The sequence below is a fragment of the Dicentrarchus labrax genome, unplaced genomic scaffold (assembly GCF_905237075.1).
Source record: "Dicentrarchus labrax unplaced genomic scaffold, dlabrax2021, whole genome shotgun sequence".
Classification (NCBI taxonomy): domain Eukaryota; kingdom Metazoa; phylum Chordata; class Actinopteri; family Moronidae; genus Dicentrarchus; species Dicentrarchus labrax.
Genome location: NW_026136720.1, coordinates 17,491,784 through 17,508,009, shown reverse-complemented (window position 1 = coordinate 17,508,009; position 16,226 = coordinate 17,491,784). Strand labels below are relative to the sequence as shown.

Sequence of the window (16,226 nt, the reverse complement as noted above, 5' to 3'; positions counted from 1 at the left end):
TGATCAATTGATTGACAATGATTATAATGAGCAAACAAGTAGTTACTGTTCATTGAGCTAGAACACTCAAATAAACTAAAAAAACAAAAATCTTAATGTAATGCTGCCATAAAGACCTGAGAACCTATTATAATAACTAAACCCACGCCATACTGAATCTTTTATACAATATTCATTTATATCAACTTTACTTATGAGTTGTATTCCATGTGACAAATTTACTGTTTGTGCAAGGATTCAGAGCCAAACTGGGCCTGTGTGAACCAGAGTACTGGAGCCAATACTTGTGACAGTAACAGTGACATTTTTGCAGCATTATACTGAGTTGTTACATCTATGTTCACAGCTTTATGCAGTATTCATGAGGAAGGGCTCCCCATACAGTAGCATCTCTAATGATACCCCTGACTTTTATTCACATACACACATAGACAGAGACCCTGAGGAGCCAGCCAACGGTGGCGACTGTTCCCATCGCCTTCTGGCAATCTCAGTCCTAAGATATGAGCTTTTTTTCTGGAGTGGAAAAATAGGTTTGACACTTAATTAGCAAACAAGGTCACCACACAGAAGCCAGGTCCCATGTTTGTGTCTCCCTCTGTCCTGGAGATTTGACACTCTCTCCCTCTCCCCCGCTCTCTCTCCTTCTTTCTGCAAAGCACTCAAATGCAAACATGCTCAAATACAAACAAACATGATCTCTTCCCCTCTAACAACAGAGTGGGGAACTGATAATCATAATCATAACTGCGAAGCTTAATCACTGACAGCGGAGTCCATCGCAAACTACCTGCCCACTACCTCTCTTTCCTCTTCACAAGCAACATCTCTCCTCTGGGCTATCCTGTCTTCATTATCCATGTCTGCTCAGAAGACTGTTTGAACAAACTGCAGGTGAGAAGATTTCAGCAGAGGAGTCTTGAAGTGGGAACTATTAGCAGACACAGAGCTACTGTATGTGTGTAATGGCTGTAATCTCTACCTTCCTCCACAGCGGTCTGACACACAGTCAAACCAAACAAGCCTCTCCTCCACACACTGCTTAATTTCGGAGTTTTCCTTCAGCATTGTCAGAGAAACCCAGCAACTCCAGAGTGAGTGTGTGGGTGGATGTGTGCGTGTGTGAATAAGCAGTATGTGTGCACTGCACTGTAAGTGCGAGTCAGCTAAAGAGTGCAGTGTTTCCTAGCCTCAACACTTGAGTGGACCTTTCCACCACCAGCATTACTGATTGTAAAATGGCAGAGAAAAATGTAGCGTCCGAGCACATGAGAATATAATGACCATTAAGACACAATATAAGTCAGTGAGGGTCACAGGCCAAACAAGATGCTTTCACTGCATTCTGTGAGATACAGCGACGTCTTTGTGGGCGAGACACCAGCCAATCACTGACACTTATTAATCAATTCACTTCGTGTCTGTCAGTACATTTCGGGTAAATCTACGTCAGGGAGGTTAGATAAATCGCACAGTGCTGATTTATTACTGTACTAATACCTTAGTATCACTGCTGCTATCGATCAACAGAACAATTAGGATGATTCACAAAAGAAGCCTGGTTCCCAGTGCTGTTGTCAGTGCTTATGTTTCCCATTTTCCGTTTCTCACAAAGACAAATCCCACTAAATGTGTATGGAAAGACAGAAACCACCAATGCTTTGACCATGTCAATACTTTCTGAAAACCGCAGCCTGTGTGAATACGCCCTAAGCCAATTCAAAAGACAAAACAAAAAACAAAAGCGTTTAAAACTGGTCACAAATCCTATCCTATTTTATTGTTTCATTGCTACAAATTTTACTGTAGTCGTTGGCAATCACCACATAAATAGGAGTAAATATAGCTTTCCAGCAGTGGATTTAGTTCACTAATTAGTATTTTCTGGACAAAAAATATGTGGCATAGACTCAAAATAAGCCACAGTGCCTATGTTCATGATAATAGAAGAACACGTCATCCAGTGCAGCGGTGTGGCTCATTTATGTGTTTATTTTCTCTGCTTTTGGACAACAATGGAGGTGTATAGAACAGGAGAAAAAGCTACATGTGGTCGACAATTTAAAGGAAAATCCAATTCCAACTTTCTTGTCCCTGCAACCATCTCTGTTCTCCTATAGGTGTTCAATTCATTCACATCATTTTCATTCTCATCAAACCATTCAATGACCCCTTGTGTCCCATGGAACTATGGCCATTTGTCATGTTTCTCCACTCATTCATTCAGGTGTTTTTATTTAATTTGTCAGCACATCTGTATCTCAGGCTACTTGTTTGTAGGAACGATTTATTGTTGGTTTTAGTATATTCATGGGATTTGTTGACAATAAGAAACACATAGAATATCATCAGAATTCTCCTTTGTGTTGCAAGTTTCCCCTCTTCCTGTGCTTTTTTCTCCCCTTTTCCACTTTGCTGAACAAAAAAACACCCTGGACATCATTTTACCATTGTCCTTTCACTGTCTTCCCCATTATGAGAAGCTCTCTGCTTGCACTGGAGTCAGCACAAACTCTTGCCGTGAAGAAATATCCTTGTTGTTGTTCACAGTCATTACACTATGGTCTCAAATGGCTACTATACAGCAAGCCCCCATACTTTTACTGCTCAGATTCTAAACTAGTATATATACACTATTATGTGCTAAGTTTCCTGCTGTATTTGTATACAAGAACAATGTGTCTCGATCTGTCCAACAAGATACATAGAGACTGCAGAAAAACAGGGGAAAACAGAAGCAAGGGAAAGGCCGACAGGGACAGCAGACTCATGCATGCACTGGACATGCTGAAGCTTTGGGACTGGTAATTTAATTTGGGGGTGCCATTGTGGCTGTTAACTCCCAATTCTATTGTAGCTTTGATGAAAAAGCAGCCCTATTGCCAAAGGCAGCATTGCACATTTTGCAGCTTTCAGAACATGACGGGAAGCTCTTGTTTACTTTAAATTTTTCCTATTTCCTATAAATTTCTCTCCAAGGCAGATGTGGATGGATGATAGGAAATGAAATGAAAAGGAGAAAAACAAATGTCCCACTACTAAGTCTCTGAACACAGTTGGTGCCTGTCTAGAATACATCTGGACCATAAAAGGGCATTTTTACAGATGTGTGGTACACAAGACACATGCTGAGTTGTTTACTTTGGTAACCTATGACTTAGTGATTCATTAAACCAACTCAACCTCAATGAATCCCAAATGAAATATCATAATTCCAAGTTGGGTAGGGGAATGTAAACACCCTACGATCCTTCTGATAAATAAGTAATTAAGTATTGAGCGAGGAAACATGATTAACCCAAAACAAGGCACCTCGTATTGCATTTATAAGATTTAAAGATTTTCTTAAGAAAGATTAGAGATGTCTGCAGTGGCACTCTAGGGCTGTGCAGTTCAAACAAGAGGCTCAGAAACCTCCTCCAGAGTTGAAAGTACACGAGACAAAGCCTACCCTGTGAATCCATTGACTGCCATACAGTATTAGTCTGTGCCAGTGCTTTTAAGCAGCACCATGCATATTCATGCCTTCCCATCGGGAAGTCTTCCTCCACCACTTGTGCCCCTTCAAGCTCCACAGTCTCTATCAATGGGTGCATTTATGCGAAAAATAATATTCTCCTGTTATTTGACACTCAAGATTCTTAAGAAGCCACAATTTAAAACAGTCAGCATGAGATCTTAGTCGGATTGCCAGAAACCTGAGTATGACAGCTGAGACAAGCTAATATTTGCTGATATATTACAGCATGTGAACACATTATCCCAATTACTGTTTCTCTTTGGTTGTTTTCTTTGAATTAACAAAAAAAAATCTGATAATTCGCTGGCAGTCATATTTGCAAAGATGATAAAAACTTTATCTGGACCATCATATACGTTCATATCCGGAACACAGTGTCCATGTTAACAGACTCAGTCACCTGTGTTTACTGCTGAGCACATGGCCACAGTCAGACAGCCTGTTGGAGAGCAGTGTGTGTGCCGACTGACAATGAACACAGCCTGGGCAAAAACCTGAGTCATCTGTTGCCTCTTAGCCAAGTCACACCATGTGATCATGGCTCATGACACAGAACAGGTGCCCACTTAAACAACAGAAAAAGAACTGAGGGAGATGTATTTGAAAAGCGTGCTTATATCACAAAGCTAGATTGTGATTAACCGACTGTGTAGGTAATGCTGCCACTATGATTAGGTTCATGTGCTGTTCCTTTAACAAACTGAAATCTTCAAACACAAAAATGGTACATCATAACATTACTTGGCTGTGTCAGCGTAAGGAGATACAGATGTGTGGGAGCGTTCTGGCATTCAGATCACAAGATTATGACTTTACATAAGGAAAATCATCTTTCACTGTTATGAAGCTGTTTGCGCACAGTCCAACTGCTGTTAAAGACACAGCTCTGACAACAACCCACACAGCGACACGGTTTACAGCATTTCCAATCAAGCTTGCATTCCCTCCAGTTGCAGCAAGAAAGCTAAACTAGGTTAAGAGACTTTTCATATGTTATGCTTCAAACAGATGCTTTTGCTTGACTGCCCTAAGAGTACTCACAGGGCCTTCTCACCTACATTAGGCTGGATTTTATTCATGGCAGTGCTTGAGTAAAAATAAGGCATTAAGCATCGACTTTTCAAAAGAAGATGACTCTTGCTGCCTAATTTAGCAGCAATTACTCTGATAAAAAGGTCCACTGTGGATCTATTGGCACAAATGGAATATAATATGCATAATTATGTTCGCATTAGTGTATAATCCTCTGAATATAGGAATCGTAATGTTTTTGTTACCTTGGAATGAGCCTTTTATATCTACAGACGCCGCAGGTCGCCTTCCATGTTGAACCGGCAGGTTTCTACAGTAGTGCAGAAGGGTCCAACCAAACACTGGCTTTAAAAGGTTTCTCCTTTGCTCTTGGATGGGGAGGGAGAAGTGAAGGAGTTGCGATCTGCAACTACAAACTACATTAAATCAAATAACCTATAATATTCAGATCTCATATTTCATAGACTTAACAACATAACTGCAAAATGATATCATATCAGTCTTGCTTTTAAAGGATTTGACATCTTGAGGGCGTCCAATAAATCTGAAGCTGGACCCAGGAGACAGTTAGCTTAAATCAGCATAAAGACTGGAAACAGGGGGAAACAGCTAGCCCGGCTCTGTCCAAAGGTAGTCTGGCATCTCTCCTGGTTGCCTGACAACCTCACAGTGATGACAACACCGCAGGAAGTCACTGCACCGACCCAAGAAATAATCCATAAAACACTGTCAATTTTACACTTTGTTTTTTGTACAAGATATACTGTGTTAACTGGTGAGCTTTGGAGGTGGTAGGCACCTGTGTGTTCCTAAAATTTTGAATTATTCCTTTAATTAATATTCACCATTACTTACCATAACTTACTTATTACTATTTTTTTCCATGATAATATTCCCAGTTTTGTGTTTTGTTTTTGTGAGAAAGTGTGACTGATTAAATTATTTAGATTGATGCCTAATATATACAGTTAATTACAGGCTTACACCTTTCATTCCACTGGAGTCAAATCATAATCTGATTGGTCATGGGTCAATGTGAATAACATTAAGTACTTCAGCAGTCTCTAAACATGGAGTGGTTTCCATCCCCATTCACTCATATAGAAGAGCCCTGTTTTGCGTTGTCTTGTTGTCCTCTGTTGCAGGGGAATTAAGAAAAGTACAACCCCTCCTCTTTCTATCCATTGTGCATGTGTTTGTGTGTTTGTGTAGAGGGTGTATGTGTGCTTGCCTGACTGTGACGCTGTGCCCTTCACTCCGTCTGTCCTCCACACACTATGGCCCTGTGTGTGGAGCATGAGCGGAGCTGTGTGTTGCAGATAAGAGTACCACAAAGGCGGGGGTGTGTGTGAAAAGAGCAATGTAAAAAAAAAATATTCAGTGCTCTTTCTCCCAGTCAGATTCACCTCTGGATGCCCTTTCCTTCACTCACTGCCATTACATCTCCTTTATGAATAATCCAACCAGTGACACTGGCCGCTGTACTACTGACACATGTCAGCACGAGGCCCACACGTACAGTATGGAGGCTGTCCACTGCGAAGCCCCACTGAACTCTGCACAAACACTCTATTAATATGCATGGACGGCTTATTTTCCTCCATGGGATGATAATTATTATTCAGACAGGCAGGGAATTGATGTTGTGATTGCTGGCACCTCCTTCAGTCTAGACGGCCAGTAATGAGAAGAAAAAGGGTGGTATCTTCACTCACATCTTCATTATCTGCCTTTTTACTGTTCATGTAAATTCCTCTACACTGACACTGAAATGTCCAATGGTAGATTAAAAAGATCCGTAATTAGGAAGCTGGCTTCCCTTACTCTCCCTACCACCTCCCTTCCTCTTGGCATCAGGATGACTTGCCCGAGCAGTAGTCTGACTCATGATAATTAAAAGCCAGAGATGGTAAACACCAAGATCGAACTTGTTATGTTTCATGGGGTAATATTAGCCACATCTTCTTGGGGGCATTTTTCTGTTGCTAAGTAAAATTGTGGGAATAATGTCAGCACCATGAATTAGCAGATTGCAACAGAAGCTCCTGCAGCTACAAACTGAGCCTCAAATGAATCTGCAGCATAATTAGTGCACAAGTCTCATGCATAAGTCAGCCAGATTCCCTCAGAATGCCGGGTTCAGATCTGAATAATGATATGCCAACTAGAAAGAACAACTTTTGTTCGGGGACATTTTAGGGTAGTTTGTCGGAAGCTATTAGTGCTGGTGTATTGTCCCACTAGCACCTACAGAAAACATGACGCAGGTAGTTACATCACCTTGTGAGTTTGTGAGCCAGATGTGACAGTGTCACGCCAGCTAAAAAGTGTTGGCCTGACGTGGCAGTTGGCAAGTCGTGGCCTTCTACAAAGAGACCACTGCTTGGACTGAAGAGGGCTAAATAAGCATTGTTTGACCTCTTTTATCCTCTCTCATTAGCTATGCAACAAGAGGGTTGATTTGAGACCCTTTGAGAGAATCCAGAGAGAACAGGTTTGTTAGTGTGAAATGGGAAACCAACCTGTTTGTCGTGATCGCCTACCCCGAATGCTAATGTTGCCCACATCAATGGGCTCTTCATGTTGAGATGCAGCCTTGGGCCCAGGATCTCGGAGGCTGACCAGCGAAACACAAATACACCGGCAGCACAGCAAGCGAGCCAGGAGAGGACAGCGGCGGCCCACGGCCCAGAGTCTGCACCAGCCACAGCTTTTATTTCTGGTTACACTGATGTAAGGAATGAAGGGAGAGCTCCAAATGTTTTGTTCTTCTCTTTCTCATTATACCCCCGAACCCCCCTTCCTTCTCTCTCTGCCCCTTTTGTCTCTCTGCCTTTTACATAGCCAAAGAGCTGAACTAAAAACAACAGGCATTTTAAATAAGTGTTGAATCAATACAGACAGGCAGCAGAAAGGCTCCAGTCATAATAAGCAGCATTAATATACAATCAGTTTCTTTGCAGGCGAGCACAACTCAACTTTTAAGACTTTCAATCGATCCTGCTGGTGAAGATCTTTCAGTCACTCATTACAACATCCAATGAATGGTTTGAAAATACAGTGCATATAGCGTTATTTTCAAAACTATATGGGAATATCATGGTATATTTATGGATGAAATTGCTTAGCAAAGAAAATGAAAATCGAAAAAAAATTCATAACACGAGAGTAAAATGACTATGGGTGGTCTAAACAAACAGGGAGATTGAATAATTGGTACAGCAATAGCACTTGCTGAGGCCCCTAGTGCTATGCTTCCCATCTCTGCCAAGCGTAATGGGATTTCTTGGGTTTAAATGCACTTCACTCACTCTGTGGAGCCAGTAGGAAGCTAAACTATTGATCCACAAACAATTTAGCTGTCCAGCTGTCCAGAGCGAGGGAAAACAGGACGCCCCTAAATGTATAATGAGGCTTCCCAAGAGCTTCAGTATTCGCTCCACGTGCCAGGAGGCCTTCGCCTTTGGGTTCTCTCTGCGATTAGCCTTCTATCCATACACCTCTCACACATACAGTCCCTTGCACAGAAGGCTAGAGGTCAACCAGCTAAAGAACTAGTGTGCTTCTCACCAAGGACGTTTTCTGATTAGTGTAAGAAACCCATTTGACCTCCTCAGTCATTTATTATTATCAACGCACAACCGGTGAGGAGTTCAGAACTCCAGTTCAGTATGCTATCTCAGTAACAGGGTTGAGCTGTCAAACACGGCATGCATCATCACTGTGAGGCAACATATGCTGGCTTAGTGAGAAAAACATCATACAGTATACATGAAAGGTGATTGTATAAGCAGAGGAGTGTGGTTATCCTTGGGAGGCTTGGATGCTGAACTAGCATGTAGATGAACATGTGATCCCACACTAGCACCATAGCAACAACCCTTGCTCAAAGGCCCCAAGAGTGGCTTGGCCCCAACAAGGAAGACGCATTCGTACCTAATTGGACAGTACCCTGCACCATCGGGCTTGTTCTTTATCCCCGACGCTATAAGATAACAGTGCAAGCCGTTGAAACTACAGTAAGCTTTCACAATCCCATGATAAACACAGATTAAATAGGATTAAATCCAAAACAATGCTGCCAATTACTGAGAATATCGATGATGAAGGATACAGATAAAATGATGCTAAGGTCAAAATAATTGCGATATTATCACGATATTTATGAAAATATACTTCATACTTTTAAAGTGGCAGTAAAACCTACAGGAATCACTTTCAATGTTAAGAAGCACATATATTTATTGCATCACAGATAGGCACCTCATCTCCTTGTTCTTTATTTTAGAAGGACTGTATGCTGATGATAGCTATTTCGAGTCAAGCCACGTGAGGATATTTACGATTATCTCGATTCATGATTATTACAATAATGGAAATTCACCACATCAAATTAATCTGAGTGTTTTTGATCGCAATACAGGAATATATCATCCCATCCCTAGGGGAGTTGTGTACAGTTTTTTGGTTAAGGTTTCACCAGAGGCGACGGTGATAATTTCTGTTCCAACCTTTCTCATCCAAAATATCTACTCCAAACAAAAGCTATACCTAAACAACATCTGTCTTTTGTATGATCTGGATTTCACAATATGTTATTTACCGCCACGAAACAAACAAAACCAGATGAGGAATTCACTTGTAAACAACTGTAGAAGTTTCCTACATTGCAGTACTCACTGGCTCAAATCCTAGGGAATAAATCATACACACTCCACTGATTTTCAAATTGCATGAAATTGAAAGTTGTCTCTTACAGGACCAAAATAGCAACATATAGTGTTGTCTGACTGCACAGCTTCTCAACAGCTCTGTAAACAATGTGTCTGCCTGTACGTAGGTGCAAAAACAGATGGCTCAAGACTCCCATGTGAGAAGTCAGTCCACTGTGTGCAACACAATATTTCTGCTCAGTGAAATGTTAAACAAATTCACAAGGGGTAATCTGACACAGGAGTAGTTTAATTAAGACCCATTCAAAATAAGATGCTCAAAATTGACTACTTAATTAGGGAAAACTGTCCTCTGAACTTGTTAACCTTGCAATACTGTCATTTTTACGTCTTATCTTCATTAATACAAACCTCTTTAGTATGGGTTAACAACAACCAAAGGCAATTAGCTATTTGATGAGCAAATAACTCTTGATACTACTGCAGAAATTGAATGCATCCCAGTGAAGCTAGATAAGGTTTGCCCTGCTATCAAGCAAACAAACAATTTTCTGTGCTGACATTGTACTGAAGGAAGTCAAATATTATCTGAAAAAATTAAAAAGGCTGATCATGCTGTTAACAGAAATTAGCAAGCGAAGGGCACACAGTTTTAATCTTCTTCTAATTGAGTCCATAAATCCCAAAAGATTTACTTTGATTGTAAAATCTAAAAATATCCCACAGGAAACCAAGTGACAAATCAGAGAGAAGAAGTGAAAACCTGTCAAGTCTAACCTAGTTACAGATTTTAATTGTTCATTTAACCGTCTTAAAGTCATCAACTTAAACTCAACATTTAAAAATCATCCAACACAGATGGCTGTAAAGCAATAAAAGTATCATTCAGTAAATCAGTCATTTACCCAGTTAATGAGTGACCTCTCTAATAACTTAATATAGAATATTTTTTCACAATATTATTTAAATTCAGATTTTGAACTCTTCAGTTACCCAAACAGACCACTGAACAGGGAACTTCATGAACTCTGCGATGACATTGATCAATGTCATCCTTCAAGTGGCAGGAGGAGATACCAGGATATATCCGAACATTACCTGCTTGTCCGGTCCAGATTATCTTAATGGAAATTAAGTAATCTGATTTTGAACGAGACATCACTTTGGCAGACAAACTGGAGAAACCACGAGTCACCGAGGCACTTTATCAACAAACAAAATCGCCCTGATAAAAAGAAGGGGAACAGATTAAATGTTCTACGATAAAAGACACTTAAAGTCATATATTGAGGAGTGATTGGTTTTTGATGTTTTTACAATAAAGCCACTTCTTCAAAAACCCATTTTTACCATGTCAGTAAATGAATTCCATGCCTTTCCAAAAGCTTTAATGCTATAAATAAATAAAAAACTAGCAGTTGATATCAAATGAATCTATTTCTATCTTCAGCATTGAGCTGCATTTGTGTAAATCAACCTAACGCCACGCTGTACTTTATCCTGATCATAGATAAGGAGGATACAAGTCCTGGAGCTAGGTTAGTCACACTCACATACATACATGCATTTGTGTGCGTACACACACACTAAAACAACTTTAATCCAGTGCAGCTGAATAACAATTCATTTGGGGTCTGGCAATAAAAGTAACTAGCCTCCTGAGCAACAATTCAAGGTCATTAGATTCAAACAGGAAACAATGGCCACAGAAAGAGAACATCAGCCCAGGCAACAAAACCATAGTCGATCAGACTAATTGAACGATTTGAGAGGGAAGTCCTACACAATGTAAGTCCAGCTATTAAAAGATACAGCTAGCTACTAATGTTGGCAGCTGTATCAAGGCTGTAACAAAGCATTCATTTCATTACCAATTCATCAGCCCATTATTTTCTGGATTAATTGTCTGGTTTATAACATTTCAGAAAAATACCAAACAGTTTACTATCACATCACACAAAAACGCAGAAACATTTCTTATATCTGATAAGCTAGAACCAGCAAGTCTTTGGTATTTTTTCCTTTTTTGCTTGAAAAATCAATCAAAATAGCTCAATTACTTATCTGTCAATCAACTAATCAATTCATTGACTAATCATCTCAGCTCTAACCTGTAGTATCACCATTTTACAAGATTTTAATGCCTACCTACAATACATTTATCAACAAATCGGATACAAATGTGCACTGTGCCTATGGGTGTTCCCCATTAAGTTAATTCTTTCCACATAAGATCTATGGGGTCACATGCATGCAGGGAGCAGAGAGCAGTCCACAGTGGGAGAATCAATGGTGGGCCTAGTGCAACTCGTATTCAGACAGCCAAAGATGGCAGATGGGGACTGAGGCCCTTTCTCGTCCTCAGGCATGAACAGAAGAGAGGTCTGTCTCCGGGCAAACACAGAACGCGTCATGTCTCTGCCTCACTGCCGTACCATTAGTGGATCTCGCTATTGATCGCCGGTGCGTAAATTGCTGAGCAATCTAAAGGAAGCATCAAGACGAGGGCATCGCATGTTTTGTCAGCAGGACAGAGAGAAGCACTTGTACACGCAGTGAAGACAATTGCTGCAATAAAGGCTGGTGGGTGTGTGTGTGTCTGTGTGTGCGTGCGCACGTGTTGTGTTCATGTGCATAGGCTGTCTCGTCTTGGTGTATCATTCACTTAAACAATGAAACAAGTTTGGAGGACGTATTGCCTCCAGCATGACTGACACTGCATTCAGTGTGACAGAACCAACGGCGCCTAACAAACTAGCGCCGTTGATTCCAAATGCCAACACTGCCAATCAGTTTAGAGTCTTTTCAAAATCACACACAAAATCTATCTTGTTCTCTTCAGCTAATGCTTTGACTCTTTGCCCAAGATGTTGTCACCAAGGAAGGCTGGAAGGACATCCAGAGAACAAATCTTATCTCCCCAAAACTACTCTAAAATTACCTTAATCTTAGATGGCAAATATCCAAGCTTCTGCTTTGAGCACCAATATCACATTGCTTATATAAGACATTAATGTTTAAAGGACATGGGAAAAAGGGGAAAAAAATCATTGTCTTTGTGAATATAAAAAAAACTCTTCATGCACTGGACAGATGTGCACTAAAAAAATCATACACCAGATGAATAAAAGCAATCTCTCTCACCTTCCTACTCATGTTCATGGGTTACATGCTGAAGTGGAGATGGGGATGTTGGAGACAGTTCTATTTTCTGTCTCAAGTGGGGTTAGCCTGTCTACCTCAATACATGACAGATGTGTGTGACTGACGCTTCAAACCAAAGGAGAAGTAAATGTACGGCTATGTTGAGTCATTTGACTGTGACACTAATGTAGGCTGAGGCTGCAGCCTTGAAATGCATCATAGAACAGCCATATCTTGCAGGGTACTGTGTTATGTAAAAAGTTCCATGTCATGCTGGCTCTGCAAGCCACTGCAGCCCTACAGCCAAAGTGCTGGCAGGGGACAACTTATTACAAAATTCAAAACTCTATAGAGTATATTACATATTGCATTGTAGAGCAGGGGGGGGTAAAAATGTAAGATTATGCCGTGCACGCAGTGGGTTAGCCTACTTCTGAGCAGAGTAAATTCATTCACCTAGCATGAAGGAGAGGGCCTGTCCTCAGGGTGTACACAGGACAGCACAGGATGCATTAGCAGCAGTCAGGCTTACAAGATTCATAAAGTGCTCCACCAGACAGGCGGCCATGGAATCCCTCTGACATTTTGTGCCACATTCATGGCTCTGATTCAGTCAGGACAAACACAGAGTGAAGAAGGAACTCACACACGGCACTAAATTGCAAATAAAGCCGAAATGAAAATCTGGGTCAGAAACATTAACAGTCCCCAGGAGCAGAAAGTGGCCACACATTTATCAATCGACTGTCTGAAAATACACGTTTTTATAGTAGCTGATGAAAAATCTCTGACAAGTAACAGGTGTGGGGACACCCGCCCAACAGTAAGTTCTTAGGGAACAAACTAACCTGTTCATAAACCTGTATTAATATGCTCATCTGAGACCAAAAATCCAAAATAACGTGCAGATTCAGTCCTATAAGAAATCCCAATTCCCTTCTAGTGTGGTGTTATTGATCACACTGAGAATTACAATTACAAGCTCATTAGACCGCATTGGAAAGTGGCAGTAAAGGATTGTCTGCTGTCTATTGCAGGAAACTGTGCTAAAAGCCACGCACTAAAGCCATTACTGAAGCAAACATTGAGTTAAAAACAGCCTTCACCATGTAGCTTAATCACCATGAGCAAAACCACAGCAGCTATTAACTGAGATTATTAACAATTCCCCATCAATGAGCCCCCATATGGACGCAGAATATCAATGAATACAGTGTATTTTTTTTATAAATAGGAATGTTTCTTGAATGACTTATGATTGCAGCTACTGAAACCTCCATCATCCCTTTTCACTATGTCATCACTGTGTGCACTGCTATTAAAAAACATATCATAACAGCGCCTAGACCATACTTTGGCAACACGTAGCATGGACAGTTTCTCTCCACTGAAGCCAATTCTGGCGAGTCAGGACCAGGACGCGCCCATGACACCTTCTCCGGCACCTGACATGCTGACAGAATAACCCTGCAACGGGGCCATTACCGAGCACACCGGCTCAGTCTGCCGGTAAAGATGACAGAGTCTAGCTATACGCCTCAATCCATCTCCGCACTAACACTAGGACGTGCGTTTTTTTTAGTTCCACCCCAGATGAAAGTGTTTACAGTCGTCGGGTGCTTCTTGATCTCTCGGCTATACGGCAGGCGGCAGTTTGAATCATCGGTATGTGCAGCGCTATAAGGCTATGGCCTCCGGCGTGGTCTAATTAATGCTGCATTTAATACCCAAGACGTATTAGTTGAATGCAGATGTGCTGTATATTGCTGAAAGATATCACAGCATCACTGCATCTGCTCTGTGCATCGACTATTATTATTTTTTTGGGGAGGGAAGTGCATGCCAGGATGTGCAGCAGATCATGTAACAGCATCATCCCCATACCACGCCACGATAAGTCAGATATTGCACACACGGTAGATATCTCTCTGTATCTGATAGCACACACTAAAAATAAATACAGTTTCTTCGTTATCAAATCGTTATCAATTCTGCATTGCGGAGGGCTGCATAAGCTCCATCCTATCCGCGCATCCCACTCAGTCTGTTGTAAACAACACTGATTTTAACCAGCTGTCAGAACGCTGTTCTCTGCAAAGGATCTCTAAACAATCAGTTTTTCACTACATCATGACCGGTTTCTCCCCCCCAGTGTCCTTACCTTCCGTAGCGGGCAAATGTCTGCGCTTCACGATGATCACACCTGCTCAGCACCGCATCGCCGGGCGCTCAAGAGCGGGGAAAGAAACTGACAGAGCAGCGGTCCTGTCCCTGTGGATTGGATGAAGGGTTGTGACTGTCAGCTTAAGGGGGCGCTAGATCTGCTTGTTTCACAGGACCAAAGGAGCAGTGGCTCCCACAGTGGTGTCCGGGTTCCTCCTAACATCCAGCAAGGGTTCCCCCAGCAATGAGAAGGAGAGGAACATTTAAACAAAACAAACAAAAAAAAGTTTATGCTTGTAAAAACCTTAAATATTTCAGTTTACACACGTTATAATAAATGAAATGACCCAACTTTGCCTCAGTGTGTTAGATACAGTAGTATTTATGGGTTGGCTTAAATCAGATTAAAATTACTTTTTTATTATATTATCAATATTTTAAGGGTGGTTTACAGAATTATGGTATTCTCTTATGAAAGGTTTAAAGTATGCAACGTCTGTTGGGATCAGCACTAACTCGAGGCTCCATGTAATTTAATGCAAAGAAAGAGACTAATGTTACAGTAATATATGTGTCAACCACAATATGAAAGTTAATGTAAATCATATTCATATGATTCACTAAGTTGATAGCATCAGCCCCAGTATTATATAGGCTGCTCCACCTACCAACCTTTCACCTTTTTACCACATTGTCTTCTGTATGTTGCCTGTTTTTAGACCTATCTGCCTTTCTTACTTCCTTTAGTTTCGTCTACCTGTCTGACTGCATTCAGTAATAGCTGTATTTTATTTTTATTTTGGTCAAGTAAAGACGGTTTTGCCCTTGAACTTCTGTCCCAAGTGTAAACTAAGTTAACATCCCTATCCCTGATGCTCACAAAAATCAATTGGCTGTAAGTGATACCAAAGATTACACAATGTTTTGTTTAAGCATACAAATATAACAAAAGGCTCATTTAGATTATTGTTCACTTTTACACTGCATAACACAGTGGATTGTGAGCAGCTGAAGCTAGGAACTACTTTCAGAGAAAGAGTCCCAAAAAGATGTTGACATTAAGGTTTGTGAAGAAGTAACATTTTCAGAGCTCCAAGCACCACAAACTAAATTTTGTTCCAGTGTTTTGTCACAGCAGAAAATGTTTCAGAACAAGAAATGTCAAAACATGAGCAGATAAATCTATTTGCATGACTAAACACCACCAGGGGTGGATGAGAAATGAGTGTGACTGCAGCCTGCATCATGCACATATCAAAAGGGCACCTCTACTAATTATAATGCCATGCCTACATGTCAATCCAAACATGAGACCATCTCAATCCCCTGGGATTAGATTTAAATCTTGGATGTAAACACCACACAGCAAATAATAATCTGCTGTGGCGGCGGCCCATAAATAATGCAGGAATCTTTGAGAAAGAGAAGGGTAGAATTAATTGAAGGACTTAGCCCCCTTTGGATGAATTTGGGGTATCATATCAAAGAAGTTCTCCTTAATGTGACCAGAAACTGACTTTACATGAAGGTTACAGCTCTATATCAAGTTGTTGCTGCTTTGTTCCCTATAGGCTGTTGTTAATATTCATACTTTTCATTAAAAAAAAAGTATTGTTTCCTTTGAGATGGGAACTGTTGTTAATACACAATAAAAAAAAATATTTTCTTCCGCCAAGGGGGATGTATTAGAAAAA

At 40.8% G+C, this 16,226-nt stretch overlaps 1 protein-coding gene across 1 annotated transcript in view; it reads right to left on the bottom strand.

Moving 5' to 3' along the window:
* Positions 1–14,668, bottom strand: part of LOC127353215 (contactin-1a) — a 63,636-nt gene extending 48,968 nt beyond the window's left edge. The window contains exon 1 of the mRNA XM_051382290.1: positions 14,531–14,668. The gene's annotated coding sequence lies outside the window, so the exon portion shown is untranslated. The remainder of the gene's footprint in view (positions 1–14,530) is intronic.
* Between the last annotated feature and the right edge of the window lie 1,558 nt (positions 14,669–16,226).